A 16,878-nucleotide genomic window follows, 5' to 3' on the forward strand; every position below is an offset into this window, starting at 1 on the left:
GCTCTAGGCAGCCAGGGCCTCCCTACACAACTTCATTCAGCGTTTGAAGCTCTGATGCTGTACCTGTCTGAGGGCACTGGCAAGCGCTTAAGCCAGATACCCAGCGTATTCCAGATCCCCAAGTTCAGCATCCTCACACAGGCCTCCAAAGGAACCGATCCCACCTGTACGCTCCAGCACATGAAACACACGCAAACAGCATCAAGCTGAAAGAACACCAAAGCATCGACAGCGTCCCCATTTTATGCGAAGCGGGCTCCACACCTCGGGAGCTGGAGATCCCCGTGCTGTTTCCTCCGCAGCCTGAAAGCGTTCAAACCCATCCACCCCGCTTCTGGAAAGGGCGTTACCAACCAAACCTTTGCCACAGGCGCTTCATGCGCCGGGGGTCAGCCTTTGCCTGTAAGGTAAGCCCAAATGCACAAGTTAAAGCCCGAAAGACCAGCAAGACTGTGTCTGTCTATCCCCCTCCTAACCAAGCATTCGAGGTTTTGACTTGCGTTTCAAGAATTATTTCTGTGTTGTACCAAGAGGCTTGCTGGATGAAAACAGAAGTAATCCTACGGATATAAGCCAGAACCCACGGCTCCTGACACCTGAGCATCCTATTCACTCTGCTGCAACGGAGCATGCCATTTTTTGAACCTCCTTCTAGATCTTCCCCACTATTTTATTCCAGTCATGCAAGAATTCTCATCTCGGCCACAACACAAAACTGGATGCAGAATTAAGATTTACCATTGTATAGCACACAACTGAAACACATCAAAACGCAGTGGCATTTAGTAATGGCTAGATCATAGAAATTAAGAACAAAGACACAAACTAGAATTCATGTAGTATTGAGGAATCAAAAGAAACTTTGATATACGTCCTATGAAATGCTCGGCTCCGCAGATCTCTGGTGAGGCGCAGGCTGTCCATTCTCAACTCACTTTTCAGAAGGGAACACAAACGCTTCAGAAAGTTTCACCCTGTGGTTGGTTTGTTTCTTCTTTCATCCAAGCATCTGCTGCCTGCAATTCATTCGCCTCTGCAGCCCTTCAGCTTTAGCTAGACAGAATGAATGAGTCACTTAATTAACCTAGAGTTTACACAAAAGACTGCCTTTAATCAGATCAATCCGGTGAGCATCTTGAACACACAGAAATTTTCTTTTTTTTTTTAAAATATATATTTGAAAAAAAAATTAGTAGACTAACAGAAGTAATTTAGTAAAAACTAGCTATGAGAGAGCGAGAGAACAATTCACAGGCAATCTCCAGACTAAAAAAACATCAGATTTGAGTCAATTCCATAAAATACAGCCTATGTCCCTGTTTACTAGATGAAAATGGTCCCCTCAGTATACAGCCCCCTTTTTTGGTATTACGCTTCTGAAAAGTATAATACAAGGCATTTCATCTAGAACTCATGGTTCCTGTACTTGGAAAGATTAAAAGAAAAACTCTGAGACGAGATAAGCAGGGAGATTTGTGTGGCCTGCAAGCTACAAGTGTGATAAATAGCGCCGAGAGGACAAAGGTAACAGTGGTAACCAAAGATAATCTTTTTTATTCGGAGATACAGAGGCTTTTGAGCTGGGTTATTTCCTCAACATCAGCGCTTGCCTGTTTACAGATTATTTGCCTTCCATGAAGAAAAGCCATTTTTGTTGTGGTAGGTCAGCACTGGTAGCATAGATGAAGAGACCGAAGAAGCCGTACGATGCATCCGAGCGCTCCACAGAATCACACAGGATCCACAGGCAGGCAGGCTGCGGTACGAAAGCTGCTGATCAGCTCCAGTACAGACAGCCGAGAGGAGCCAGCCCACGCTTAACCCTCACCTGAGCACCAAAAACAAGATGAATGAAGGACAAAACAGAAGACACGCTACTGCACAAATCCACGTAGATGAATTTTTGCCTGACTTGTAGTAATTCTTACGTTCTGATTTTTTTTTTTCATATGCTATGAAAGCAGAGGGAATAATACTGTCTTGCTGACTTACAAAAAATATCAAAATAACTAATAGTGACTTACTTCGCCCTACTCCTCCTCTGCTTATTATTTGCTTTTATTTTCCCCCAGTACATTCCATTTATATCTAGCTTTCCCCCACCACCACCCCCAGTTCCACAAAAACGTTTAGGCTTGAATCTAAAGCATTAACAGGAGTGTTGAAAGAAAACTACTTTGAAAAAGTCCACTATCAGTAAATGATAAGTGTAGCTGGTGGCTATACAGCTTCCCTTTGCAGTCTGACTTCTTTTTAGAACACAGTAACATCTTTCAGCTGAATCCAAAGCTTATGTTGCATAAATAATTAGATCCAACCATCTTTAATTTGAAACTTAAAATAATTTAAGGACAAAACATCGTAGGTCCTCCAAGTCACTTACCGAGTTACCCTTCTTTAAAGGCATGGGTTAAAAAATCCAGTATGGAGAACGATACCACTCAAGGTTTTCTGTATGTGCTAAATAAGATATTAAAGACCAGAGACTACCTCTATTCCACTTTTCTCTTTGGGAGGACTGTTTATGTTTTATTCCTCAATTTATAAATTGTGACATTTCTTTTAAGTAATACTACAATTGTTGAGCAAAATGCCTGGTTTTACAGTTCTACAATTGGGATGCTCTCATGCATTTCAACTTAGATTACCCATTTTCATGTACTCATTGCGTTACCCCCTTCACATTTGCAAAATCAGCTCAGCACAATGCTTAATTATTAGAATAGGTTTGCAAAAATAACTCCCACTGAAATTTGATGATATGTTAAGCATATGTAACACATCAGTCTTGATTCCCCCCACTCCCCTCCGGCGTTCAACAAATCGACGTCTCTTCAATTAAAAAAAAAAAAGGCCAAAAGTTAAATTACTGAATACCACAAATGCTTACTGTAAAAATATATAAAAAGAACACATGTGTTTTAATTCCATACAGATTTTAAAAGCAAGTTTTGCACTATATAATTTCCTGTTCAGTTCACGTTCAACCATTTGATTACATCAGCACCTCAAAATGATATTAGAAGATGTGGAGCTTGCCAGGGAATTTCATTTGGGAAATGTAACACGCACAGTCAGCATATCTGACTGCTGAAAAATAAGGCTACAGATAAATTACATACTAGAGAAAATAAACATACCCCAGGCTTAAAGGAAGAAACACGGTTTAATTTTGATCAGTCTTGGGCATTTTCATAGAATCACAGAATCGTTAAGGTTGGAAAAGACCCTTATGATCATCGAGTCCAACCGTTAACCCAGCGCTGCCGAGTCCATCACTAAACCATGTCCTCGAGCACCACATCTATCCGTTCTTTAAATCCCTCCAGGGATGGGGACTCAACCCCTGCCCTGGGCAGCCTGGGCCAATGCTTCACCACCCTTTCAGGGAAGAAGTTTTTCCTAACATCCAACCTAAACCTCCCCTGGCGCAGCTTGAGGCCGTTCCCTCCCGTCAAGGTTTCTAAGGCGTATCACAGTCGACAAGCAGCTGAGGGTGCTTTCAGAGACAAACCGGTGCAAAGGCAGCCACTGCTAGATTTTGCTTTGTTCCACGGGAGAGCACCTTGGCCGTGGGACGCAGGGCGAACCCGAGGCACCGGGTCGTGGTAAGCTACGCCGTCTGGCGCGGGAGTCCTGGGATGATCAAGGGGCGTTTAGGTCCTACTGGCACAGGACAGAGAGCGTTGCTTTCGTTCCGATAGCTGATCGGCTACGCCAAGAACAGTTCCCCCAGACAATCTGTGTTCCTCCCACTCCCCACATGCAATTTCTTTAATAGAAAGCTGACAAAGAAAAGGATTTTAGAAGACAGAGGTATGGTCTCAGCTAATGATTCCAGAATGGCTGGCCAACACCTTACAAGTTCAGGCTTTAAAAAAATGGCAATTCTCAATCTGGACTCCACACATGGATTTACTACACCTACAGAAATTAGGACCTCCCTTTTCACTTCTATACAGGAAAAAAGAAAACTGTCAAAATTATACTGCCGTTCAAGAGTACCCCATCTCCTGGAGCTTACCAGCATACTTGGGCTCTGCCAAAAATCTTGATACGTTGACCTCAGACTGTACCCCCAAGAGCTATAAATGTATTACCTACAATACAACACTGCATTTTCATATATGCAATCAGACTGAAATTGTGGCTCAAGAGAAGTAAATTCCCCCATTTATTTTACTGGAAATGACCCTTTAAAGGGTCAGCGCTATTTCAGAGCTCAACGTTTTGGTGCAGGTTACTGAGGAAGCAGGAGAGAAACAAACAGAACTGGGAACTAAATTAATGGTAGTCTCATTCCCTCCCCCCCGCATTCCTCCTGCGAGGCAAGGACAGACACAAACTGATACAAAACATGAGAATAGCGTAAGTGAAAACAAATCAAAAACACAATGAGCAAGAAGACAGAAAATTATCTCATTACACAATAAAATGCGAATATCTGGAATTAATCTTAAAAACTTCTTTAAAAGAGCCTTATACAAAAAAGCACAACCAATATTCCCGTTTAAATCCATACGAACATCAGACTTGCAGGAACGGCCAGCTGCAGTACGGAGTGTAGCGTGTATGCAGCACTGAATTTGAACTCCTCCGTCTAAGAGCAGCCTCGGAAGGCTCGGCCAGCTTAGTGACGCCCTGCCAGAATCCAGTTGGCTTCCCTGTTTGTTCACTGCCTCCTAGCAATCCCCGTTGAGTAAAGGTGATCTGATTTAGGAATTTCAATATTGCCCTACCGATAGCATAAAAAGCCAGTTTTAACTACTGACTACAGCGTAATTCTTTGCAAGATTGCCATACTGGTAATGGGGAACAGAAAATGCAGGTGGAAAAAAGAAATTCCCTGGTCTGGCATTACTGGGGGAGAGGGGAGAACACAAACCCACACCCACAAATGAAAAAGCAACTTCCATTCACGTCTTCAAAAAAGCAAAAGCCGGCATGGCTCTTGGAGGTTCAAACTTAAAGGCACATTATGCTTAAGAACAACACAGCAGTTTGAGGAGATTAAAAGTAGTTTGGAAAGAGTTAAATTTTTTAAAATGAATCCTAGACATGCACTGTACAACTCTGTCCTTAGCATAACCTCCCTTCCATGGCTCTGACCTGGTCACTTACTTAATTCCTTAAATGTATTCCTCTCACTTTCCAAAGAGAATTCAAGTTACTAGTACACTCCTGAGCGTATTTTCTGTTCTCCTGTCTAACAGTCCGTTACCAAAATAACTGTTCTATTCTCCCAGTGTCACTTCTGGACCATTTCCTACTCTCATTATATAACCACGGACCTCTGCTTTAAAAGGGAATCTCATTTTATCGCAGGAAGTCGGTCCCCCGGGGGGAAAACATCGAGAAGTCTGCAGTATGTTTAAATAAGGCACAGCACCAGCTGATGCCAGCCAGAGTAAGGATTTTTAGGAGCATTGTATTAAGTTATGTGCTCCAATCAACCCTCAAACAGCCTTTTTAAAAGGTCTTTGAAGCAAAAAAGAAAGCCACTCCACATTCAATACATTCAGGGGGGCTATAAACAGGATCTGGTAGGCAAGAAACACAACTAAGGGAGGAAAACAACAGCATAGGTCAGATGCAAGTTCAGCTGACGCAGATGCAAAGAAGAGAGAAGTGGAGAGAGGAGCGCAGCGGTAGTCGGGTAGCAGAGTAGAACCTGTAGCACAGACACAGCTCACGGTAATTAAGAAAAAAACAAATCACTGCTTTAGAACTAAAGGCCTTTGTCAAATATGTAAGGAGATTTAATGTACAACACGGCTGTCTGCTGTGAATTGACAAATTTGGCTTTTCTTGTTTAGTGCATCACAACCATTTACTGATCCATCATTACCTGAACGTGATTCTAGGAGATTCTGCCAGCGGAGAGGAGCATGCGTTAACTGCAGACGAGCACGGGGAACTACAGACTAGATTAAAAGGGAAAATCCTAGTGACGTTACCATCTCCAGCAACACCCAGCACCGGATGCAGAGGATCCTGCGAGAGCCACGTTCAGATTACAGAGGGATGTGCCCACAGGTAAGTCTTTTAGCAATACCAGCCATTTGGCAAGTTGAAAACCTCAGCTGGAGAAAACTAAGCTTGGAATTGCAAAGAGTTTCTTTATGTTCCCCAACTCTTTCAAATTCATATTTATTCATTATAGGAGAGGGAAATTTCATAGAAACTACCAGTTAAAGGAATACAACACATCAAAATAACATAGGTACCATGAGTTCAAGCATTGTTACAGGTTTAAGAACAAGACAACAACTACTGATACAACAATTTTTTTTTTTTAAATACTATTGACCTCCCCAGGTCTCAAATAAATATACAGCTTATTAGACAAATTTGGTTTTCGGCAACTAGACAATGCCATGCGATACTCCTCTACATCCAGACATAGAACTATCATTCCTCATAAAGCCACCATTATTTTTAAGGGGAAATATAAGCTTGTAAATGCTAGTTTGAGGCAAATTACAGGGTCTCTCCTTAAAAGTGAATTCCCAAGCTGCAAATAGGTTGGACCAAAAGTAAATAAGCTAGGGTTACATCGAACGAGTGCTAATGCAGATATACATCCCTATAAATCCAGTCAGTCATTCACCAATTATACCAATGCAAGCTACTAAGAGGGTCACTCCGGGACAAATATGTAATCCCCAATGTGACACTTGATCCTATTGCCCTACATGCTCTGTCCAAATCCCAATGCAAGAAAAAAAAAAAAGTACATTTTACCTAAAAGACCAGTTAAAAAAAAATCCAGTCCTCAGAACACGAGATGGATATATCCTTTAATTCTCACGTTGTAAATGCTTAAATAGGTTAAAATATAGTCTAAGAAAAAAAATAATATATATGCTTTAAGCATAAGGATATCCTGAAAAAAGTAACGCTGCAGATTACGTACATTGTAGCTTCATATGCAAGTGCAAATTTGTTGCATAAAATATAGCTTGAGCCACCCACAGCATCCTACAGAGTTCCCACCGCCGTGGTGGCACAGTAGTACCACTTGATAGGTATACGGGGTGACAAGCGTTGCGGCACGTCATCCCGAAAGCATTTAATGTGAGATTTAAACCTCGACAACGCTCACCAGTTTTACAGAGTTCCTGGTGATGTCCCATCATTTTGTCCGGCTCTGCTGGTGTAGGTGGGACCAGCTTACACCCCGGAGCTGCGTCCCGCAAGCCTCAGCAGGAGTGCAGGCTCCCAAATCACAAGTACCGACTGCTGTCCTGACCAAACATTTCCTCCAGAATCTCAAGATCATTTTAAAGGTTTCCTTCTACATCCCACTTCTTTCCAGAGGTTTCTCTCTGCCTTTTCAGGGATAAAAGAAAACATTAGCATATATGAAGTTATAATCGAAGTAATACTTCTGAAGCTGTGCATCAATAACTTATGTGATGATCTTTTATTGGATCCCCAATATAAATATTTAAGTTACTACTGCATATCACTTTAAAATCCACAGCTCCTGCTAAGTAAGAAGTCCGAATCATCTAGCTCTTAACATCTAGAACCCTTTTTCTGATTGCTTTGATTCATGACCAAAAAGAAAAGCGATTCACTCCCACCACAAGAGTCAGAAGGAAGGAAGAGATGGTGACTCAGTTCTTTGTCTCATTCTTTACCTCTTATGTCTGCAGAGCCTAATTTGAAGCCTCTGCTGGAGCTGGCTTGTGGACTTTTGGCTTTGCTCTTCACAGTTAAGTTTCCAATTACTTTCACTAGTATTAATTAGTTATCTATGGACAGCAGAAAAACTGCTCAGAGATTCCTTCAGACTAGTGCAGAAAAGCATCTTTAAAACAAGCACTACACATAATAAAGTTGCAATAGAGAAATAGCCTTCACAGAGTCAGAAGATTAAGAGAAGCAGAATACTCAAGGTTTAAAACAAAAAAAGCCCAAACAAACAAACCAAAAAAATAGCATCAAAAAAAACCACCACACACACACAAAAAAAAAAAAAAACACCAAGAGGAGGACTCGAAAGGGATGAGAGGGAAAAAAAAAACAAACAATCAGCAACAACCAAAAGGAAAGTTCCAAACTCAATATTCACATGTTTCTTGTTAACACCATTTCAGTCCAACAGAAAGGGAACCTTAGCACAGACAATAATCAGGTTACAGGCAGGAATTAAGCACTTCGAATTGCTACCAGCAGTACTAACAATTACGCTTAAAAATGCTTTCCGTAAGCTGCTGTTTGCAATAGGGTTTTCCTCCATATTCCTAACAGCATTTCAGATCTCGCATCACTGATAATTTTACAGGATTGCTCAAGTGCGGACCAAGCCACACTTACCCACAGGGGAGCGGAGCGCATGAGAACCTCCTGAGCAGGCCTCGTCAGTCACTGCCAAGAGCACCTACTAGACCAGGCGGACCTTTAGCCTAACCCACGATAAACAGCTTTTTACCAAACGGCAGACCTCTGCCTCTTAATATGCCTGAAACCCAGTCAAATTTAAACTACTGATAACTAAAAGCTTAGAAAATGCACGGTGCTTTCCAGAGGGGATGAAAGGAAAACTGTCACTGAACACAACTTTCAGATTCCATTAACATCCTGGCATGCCTGGCAGCTTAAGCCACTCCAGTCGAAGGTATGTATGGTTTGGGGTTGGATTTTCCACCCCCAAAGCCCTAATGCTTTGCACTGCTCGCATTCAGTCACACCATTGACAGTGCTTCTCCATCGCATTGTCCCCAGTAGAAAGCCAGTTTGATGTATGCTTGGCATCCCCTTCTCCAGCTAGTTGTTTCTACTTCCCCTTTAATAGAATTGATGCAGCTCCTAAAAACAGTTCTAGAAATCCCACCTGATCACTGACCCATTTTACAGATCGTATAGTTACGTTGGCATAACAGCACGACTAAAAAAAAAAAAAATCTAATGTGGAAGAAGGCTGCAACCTCAAGCCAGTTTTGTTTTAGAAAAAAAAGCCATACTATGGAAACAAACTCACAGTATCACACTCCTAGAGGACAAACTGCCAGAGTATCTGTAGCGAAGAGCTACAGTTAGACATACCACAGCGCAAGAAACAAGTGACCAGCTGGGGAGGAGGAAACAAGACCAAGCAAAAAGCACATGCATGCTTCTTCGCCCCTTTCAGAGGGTCAAGCATTTCACAAACATCAGTTATGTTACACGTACACATACGCTGTAATCCTCGGTTTGAGCACTGAGGGTTCAAAACCCCAGTGGGCGGGGGGGGGGATGAAACCCCGCACGCTCGGAAAGCGGCGTCCCCAGCACCAGAGGGTTTTCGCTAGCAAGTATGAATTGATCTCATATTCTAGCACTTCGGGAGTCGTAACTCAAGAGTATGTAAACATACTTTGAAATTCATCTGATAAATGCTCCCATAGTTTTAACTTTGTTTAAAGCAAGTGTCAACACCCTAAATTCAGCTGAAAAACAGCTTTTCAGGATGATGTAGCTCTAATGCAATTTTACAAAAGGAACAATGACTCACTCCCAGGCGGGAATGTGTTGGAATGACCTAATACTCAGAAAGAAGCTTGCCTTTCCAAAAAGATCTAACTTTCACATGTACAGTATCTCCACAACAAGTAAAGTTTTGAAAAGGGAGAGTTTTTGCACAACAGAATTTACAAAATGACCTCCCTTTTTTGCTTTTTTCATTTCTAATTAAGTCCTTGCAAAAATCCAACCAGCCTATCTGCAAGCAGTTCCCCTAGCCTTAATTTCAGCCTAAAACCGATCATCTTTCCATAGAATTACGTCCACGTGTGACTCACTCTCTGGCCCATTTTAGCCCTGGGCATTAGAGGCAAGGACAGCACCGACCCAACATGCCAACCAACATGAAGAGATGATCATCAAATGTGGACGGAGGTGTTAAAATTAAAACATTAGTACGCACTAGATATGAAACATTAGCAAGCTATGAGCACTTGACTGACTAGCAAGACAAGCCTACTTCGTGTTCAACTGGATTCCTGACAATCTTGCTGAGGATCCTCTATCTGCGAAGGGCTGGTTTTTAAGATGTTGTGTTCAGACAGCAGCTGTAGGGCTTATTGAAGAACTTGCCTGTTATAACAATATAAAGCCCAGAATTATTTGATACATTTAAAAGCCCAGTGACCACCCCTTGGGTTTGAGCCTGCATTGTTCTCAGCCTTATGCTCATTCTTGCAAATACCCCGGATAAAAGGGGCGAAGTGTAGGTAGAGAATGGGAGTGAGTGACACAGGCTAATCAGGGTTTTAATCATGCTAATGGATGTGATTAACTGCATACTTCTCCTGGAAGCTTCCTGCAGCTACACAAGTAGCCTGATAGCCAGAATGCAGCAGGAGTGAACTGCTCATCCCGTTTTAATCTCCAGCTGCACCACGCGTGTCACGTCATCCAGCATGCGAGGATATACCTAATACTTAACCTTATTTCCACCCACATATCAAATCTTCCACCATGCCAACACAATCATTTTGGGCAGGGTACAGAGATTCCAGACCTGTGTTTGTCTACTAAAGTCTCTTTACAGAAAAAAGTTACCGCTCCAAGAGACTAGAAATCTAACCTTCGCAAAGGAAAGCTAATACAGGGCCTATTGCATTACACAAACCTGCCTGCATAACGCAACCACAGCTAATGGTTTTTGCTACTTTTGTCCAAATCACAGGGACATTGCCAGCTTCTTCTCAAAGTTAGTATCTTGCTAGTCCTCGGGAGAACTGCTAATTCAGCAGCTGACACTCTCTCAGAGGAAAATTCAGAAGAGGACAGGCAAGGATTAAAAAAAAAAACAACAAGAAATATCCTTCTCTAATAAGGAGTAGGCTGGGTAGGCAGGGAAGAAATCAGACCCTTCCCTCCCCATTTCTAGGGGAGGATGCCTGTAAAGCAACAGAATAAATAACCCAGCCTCCTCCTACCTTCCAGCAGATATTTCACAGGAAGAAAGCGTATTATGGAGTTTGAATATACCATCATTTACATCTACATCTATTTTTCAGACCTACACTTCCCATCAACATAGCATCTCCCATGCTCTCTAGAGCAACAACTGCAAATGTTCTGCTATCAAACATACCAATGTTTACAAAATATGGGTTTGTATGAGAATACACATAATTTAACATCTTATTCAGAGGAGTCTAAGACTAATCTTGTTTGGGAACAGAGCCTCCCCCCCTTGCCAAACCCTCAGCACTATCCTGATATATATTTTTAGGAGTGCTGGAGCTTAAATACTACTTAAGCATCACACTAATGTCTGTCCATAATCCTTTGGCGTTAGAATTCCCAATAATTTTCAATAACTTTAATATTTAGTAATTTCTAACATTTAAATTTCAAAAACTTTATTAAGAAGCCTCCCCAAGAGCAACATAGGGCACCAGTGTAAGCCAGAAGTATTTTATTCTTATTGTTACCAAGTTAAAATCTGCATAACATCTACAGCAACTGATTTCACTGACCTTTTCTTCCCACAAGAAATTCTTCTACATGTGCAAAATACTAAGTCATGAAATTAGCTTCTGAGTTGTAGGAGGAAGGAGAAGTTCACCGCAAGGGAAACGCGGGTTTGCCTGCTGCGCGAGCCTACCTGTATGCATTATTCACATGGGCTGTACTTTGTTCAGCCCAGCTTTTATGCCACCTCCTCAAGAGTCTGATCCAAAGTACATCTGCCCTTTCTTCTGGGAGATGAACTCTCTGCAGCAGATGACGGCAGTGATGATGGCTCAGGCTCAAGCTGTTCTGCCACCATACTGTCTGCTGTAATCACAGACCCCTGCGTTTCTCTGATCTACAGCTGAGTATAATTTAATTTGCCTTCAAGGAAAAAAAAAAAGGCAAAGAAAATCAGCTCGATTGCACTGTTAAGACATGAGGAAGTCATATACACAGACATTTGACTAAGCAAGAGATTGATCTATTTTAGTTGGGACGAGAAGTGTAAACATGAAGCTACAGGAAATAACTATCCGCCTTTCAGAGCGATATGAGCTTCTTCAAGTGTGCCTTTGAAACTCCAGCAGCACAACACAAAATATAATTTTGCCATCTACAGTCAGACTAGCAACAACATGATGAGTAATGTGCCTTGAACTCTTCGTTCTCAGAGGAGCAGACTGGAATTTTATCTTTCAATCTATGTCTGGACTAGCAAAATAAATTATTTGGGATTTTTTTTTTTGGACCAAAACAAGGTATAGTTATACATTATTTGGCTTTTAAGTAACCATCACTTTCATTTGAATTGCAAGTAGGTTGAATTCATCTTGACAGACTTATACCCTGTCTGACCAGTGGTTTCCCTTAGTCATAAGTTTTGTATGTATCGGAATTTGGAAGTCTGCACATCGGTGCTACGTACATAGAGATAAATGTCGTTTAAATACGGAGTTATTAGCTGAAGATATTGATAGAGAGTTTAGTAAGCAGGAGGTAAGCTTAAGAATAGTACAGGAGAGCAAGAACAGTGCTAACAGCGATGGCTCCAAACTAGACCTGAACTCTGCAAGAATTCAAATCAGATTTAATGGCTCAGATTCATTTATTTCTAGGGAAGAGAGGTAACCACTAAAATACTACAGGGGTTGGGACCTCAAATATAATTATAGTTCCATTCGCTAAAATTAAGGCTGCGTCAGCCCTTTCACAAACACCAGAAAGAATATGCAATTCGTTTGTTTAAACCGAGTATTCATCAGACTTCATAAAACGAGCTTAAGACTGGAAATCAAGCCACGTCCCACCCTCCACACAGCCTTACCTACTGCCCCTTCAAAAAACCAAGTTGCTTCTATTTTCATTGTACTTCTGTTGAGCGGGTTGTCTTGTGTTTATGTTGTTAGAGGGGTGGGGGTGTTTAATATCATGATAGAAAGAACAGTTTAAGCAATACTTTGGTATTTAAAACCTAGACGTAATTGTCACGTGTCCCTGGAAGGGAAACGAAGGAGCACTCTAAACCCAAGTACTTCAGAAGTAGCATTGCCACCTTTAAACGACACTTACCAGTACTGTAAGGCTTGGCATACGCAGATGCCAGAGCGAGTCCGAGTTGGTTTCAACAGTTTATGGGAAGCCTGTAGTGCAATTATGCACCTCCTGGTCTCTTTGCTCCACTCTCTACGATGCCCACAGCCAACCCATACAAAGCAGCGGGCAAGGGCTAAAGCGATGCCTTTATCCACAACACCACACTACTCATAACCTTCAAAGTTTCCCACAGACAAATTAGGCAACTTGTTAAAACAGATCTCCAGATATCCTGCAAGGGTGAGGTTCTGCAGTTCCCAGAGCTGAGCTGTGGTGTTCGACGCTCCTCGGAGCCTGCCCGAGGATCACCGGCCAGCAACATGTAATCTGACTGACAGAGTCATTAGCTTTTAAGAAACAATCTGATAAAGTCAGATATTAAAGCTTCAGCGAGTACCCGCTGGCACAAGCGTACTACCAACAGGCTTGCCATTTGCTCTTTAAGGACAAGAGTGACTTAATCCTCTCCTAATATCATCTGAGGACTCGGGGGGAACAAGGGGTGACCCACAAAACCGTGCCCATGGCAACACTGCGCTCTAGCTGAACTTGCGGGGCCGTGATCTTCAAACCACTGACACTTCTTTGTATTATTTGATATTTCCCTGATGTCATTTCTGCAGAGACACATAATACAGATTTAATAATATCCATGTCCTTCAGTTTGAGAGTCAACAATCACATTCACAAACACATCAACTACTCTGCCTTCAAGCTTATTATTTGTCACTAACGTGTAATTACTACCAAAGAAAACAGAAGAGACAGGATATTGCTGCTATTGCAATAGCAAGTCGGTTAAGCTCTTTTTAAAACTGAAAAAGCCCATCTTTTCTGATGTGAAGAAGGCAAAAAAGGTAAAAATTTTAAAAAAAAAAAAGTCCATGAATCCTCCAAAATGCATCTGAAAGGATAATCAGAAATTTCACCAGTTCTCATAAGGAAAAACAAACAAACAAAAAATTAAAGCAATTTTAACACAGGCAGGTCTGTCCAGCCAATATCACTTTTACCATAATTGTATTGCTACATTGAATATTTTTGAGTAACGATTTATTTCTCAAATAAAGGAAAAGTTGATCAAGCTACAACAGCACCTTATATATATATATATAAAATACCAGTAAAACATACACCACCAGATGGAACACTCAAGCCCTAGCAAAGGGGAAATAAGCTTTCCAGTTGTAAAACCCCAGCACAGCCCTGTCCTTTCAGTTTACAACACGAAGCGACGACAGCGTCACACACAGAGCCCTGCATAAAGAGGGCATAAGGAGGCACCGAGCAAGGCTTGCTATTCCACGAGCTGAAACACCGAGAAAGTACTTAGATGTCTATTATATTATTCAAGAAGCCTTTCAGATACCCTGCTGAAATTGTAAGCTGGGAAGAACACAGTTCATCGAATACAGGAGTCCAGCTTTAAAAAAACAAAAACAAAACAAAAAAAAAACCCACCACCACACTTTTAAAAAAGCTAAAATAAATGAGTTTGTTAAATCCATATTTGTTCCTCAATCAGGGGAAAGAAATCAGAGTGAACAACCAAGTAAGAGTTCTCAAGAAGAACCTAAAAAAAACCCCCAACATCTAAATTCAGGTTTAATATGCTCACAGATCGTGCATTTAACACACCTCTCTAAGAGAAGCAGAGTTTACAACAAAGCATGCTACCTACAGCAAGATACACTTCGCTTTTGTCAGTAGAACAGCATCATCAGAACCAAAAACTTCACTGTCTCGACTTTAAACTTATTAGCAGCAATCTCACGCCTTGCTGTTTGTTTAAGACTTAAAACTACAACTCTTCTTCCCAAAAGAAGTTTGCTCATCTTGAAAGCGGGCCCGATCTATATAAATAGATGAATGTTTGACTCTGCCGATGACTGGGCAAGGCGACCATATAGGCCTGGAGCCTGCCGCATCCAGCGCGCTCGCCACACCCATCGCGCCAAGCTGCGAGCGAGCAGCAACGCTGCAAATACTTATCCCTTCTACGTTACCGAATTACAGCGCAAATATCCCCTGATGCAACGCCACAACAATCCTTATAAAGCAGGGAAGGAGGCTGGCCAAACAGAAGGATGGCGGGGAAGGACGGGGGGAAAACCACGTTACAAAAAGTTTCGCGAGGTCCCAAGGAGAAGTGCCGATCCACAGCCTTGCCCTCCACCAAAAAGCGCCTTTCCTATGCGTCTGGGGGGAGGCAGCTCCGAAAGAGCTCTGTGTAAAATGAAGCCGCAGAAGCAGCAGCAGCCCTCCCCGGGAGCACCTCAGCCTCTCCCCCCCGTGCAACAAAGCCGCTCCCCGGCGGCTCCCACTTCCTCCGGGATGACCCGGGCGCAAGCTGCTCCGGGCAGATGCTCTCCCGGTGCGCCGGGACCCCCTCCCCGCCGCTGCCCTGTCACCCCCCGCGCCGCAGCCCGCCCCGGCTCCCGCGCCGCCGGCTGCCAACCGCCGCAGCCCGGCCGCCCCCCCCGCGCCCCTCACAAAGGGCCCACGACGGCCGCCGCCGCCCCCCGCCCGCCGGCCCCCCGCCGCCCCCCCCGCTCCGCGGGGCCCCAGGCCGCCCGCGCCCCCCACAAGGGCGAGGCCCGAGCCCCCGCGCCCGGCCCGGGCCGCCCCTCCATCGCCTCGGAGCGCGGCCGCGCCCGCTCCCCGCCCGGAGCCGGGTGTCCCCGCGCCCCCTGCCCGCCCGCGGCGGCAGCCCCCGCGGCGGCCCTTACCGGAGGCGGAGGGGGACGCGGGGGGCTGCCGCCGGGACGGAGCCGCCTGGTGAGTGTCACTCTCCCCTGCGGGCCCGGCCGGGGGAGGAGGAGGGAACGGAGCCGCCGCTGGCCTCACGCCGAGCGCACTACCCTGCTAGCGCCGCGGGCGGGCCCTCGGCCGCTCGGCCAATAGCGCCGCGCCGCGCCCGCCGCCCGCCAATCCGCGGGAGCGCGGGCGGCGCAGGGCCGGGCGGGCGGCGGGCGGGGCTGAGGCGGTGCTGCAGTGACAGGGCAGCGGGGTAGGGTGCGGCGCGGAGGGGGCCATGGCGCTGGGTGGGGCGGGGCGGGGCTGCGGGGCGGCGGGGGCGGGCTGAGGGGAGAGGGGAGAGGGGAGCGGCCGGAGGGGCAGGGGGCGGCTGAGGGGCAGGGGGCCGAGGAGGAGGAGGAGGAGGAGGAGGGCTGCGGGGCGAGGGGAAGGGGCTGAGGGGGAGCAGAGAGGGGAGGGGTGGGGAGGCGGGGTGGGGGAGTGCGGGCTGGGGGGATGGAGGCCTGGGGGGGACGTGGCTGAGGAGAGAGGGGGCCGAGGGGATGTGGCTGGGGGGAAGCGGAGAGGGGGCCGAGGGGATGTGGCTGGGGGGGAAGGCAGCTGGGGGGAAGCGGTGAGGAGAGATGGCGGCTGGGGGGAAGCGGTGAGGGGAGATGGCGGCGAGGGCGCTTGGAGGTGACAGGGAGGGGCCCAAGGGGATGGGGTGAGGGAGCGTGGGGCTGACGGGCACTGATGGGGCCTGAGCTCGGCTGGGGATCCCCTGGGTGCTGGCGGGGGCGGGAAGGTGCCTCTGCAGCAGTGGATTGGGGTTGGTGCGGTCTCGGGGGGGTGGTAAGAGCAGGCCCCCTCCCCAGGCAGCGGGGAGCAGCCCCGGCATCGGTGCGCGTACAGCGCTGACACGCAGCGAGGAAGGGCAAGCGGCGCATTTCGGCTCCTGGCAGCAACGCTTTGTCATCTCGCCTCTGGGGACCAAGATGGTTGTTCAAAGAGAAAGAGAAGTTTGAGGGTGGATGACGCTGACAGGAGATGAAGGAGATGCCGTGGCTCGGGGAGGGCGAGGTGGGGCAGGAAAGG

At 45.2% G+C, this 16,878-nt stretch overlaps 1 protein-coding gene across 1 annotated transcript in view; it reads right to left on the reverse strand.

Moving 5' to 3' along the window:
* MAP4 (microtubule associated protein 4) overlaps nt 1-15,852 on the reverse strand; it is a 168,324-nt gene extending 152,472 nt beyond the window's left edge. Inside the window, exon 1 of the mRNA XM_082314095.1 lies at nt 15,777-15,852. The gene's annotated coding sequence lies outside the window, so the exon portion shown is untranslated. The remainder of the gene's footprint in view (nt 1-15,776) is intronic.
* Nucleotides 15,853-16,878: the final 1,026 nt, after the last annotated feature.

The sequence above is a fragment of the Platalea leucorodia genome, assembly GCF_965183815.1.
Source record: "Platalea leucorodia genome assembly, chromosome: 1".
NCBI lineage: Eukaryota > Metazoa > Chordata > Aves > Pelecaniformes > Threskiornithidae > Platalea > Platalea leucorodia.